The sequence below is a fragment of the Theobroma umbraticum genome, unplaced genomic scaffold, assembly GCF_002168275.2.
Source record: "Theobroma umbraticum cultivar Fairchild unplaced genomic scaffold, ASM216827v3 scaffold_81.0, whole genome shotgun sequence".
NCBI classification, from domain to species: Eukaryota; Viridiplantae; Streptophyta; class Magnoliopsida; order Malvales; family Malvaceae; genus Theobroma; species Theobroma umbraticum.
In genome coordinates, this window is record NW_018397268.1 from 5,984,483 (window position 1) to 5,984,750 (window position 268).

A 268-nucleotide genomic window follows, 5' to 3' on the forward strand; every position below is an offset into this window, starting at 1 on the left:
AAAAGCATAAAGTCTTATCTACTAAGCCCTCCAGTTTTAAGGGCTCCTACACCAGGATGTCCATTGATCCTTTATATTGCAGCACAAGAATGCTCTTTAGGAGCACTTTTAGCATAGCAAAATGATAAAGGAAAGGAAAGTGCACTTTACTACCTTAGTAGAACTCTTAATGGCATAGAATTAAATTATTCTCCCATTGAGAAGACATGCTTGGCATTAATGTTTACAATTAAAAAATTAAGACATTATTTGCAAGCTCACTCTATTC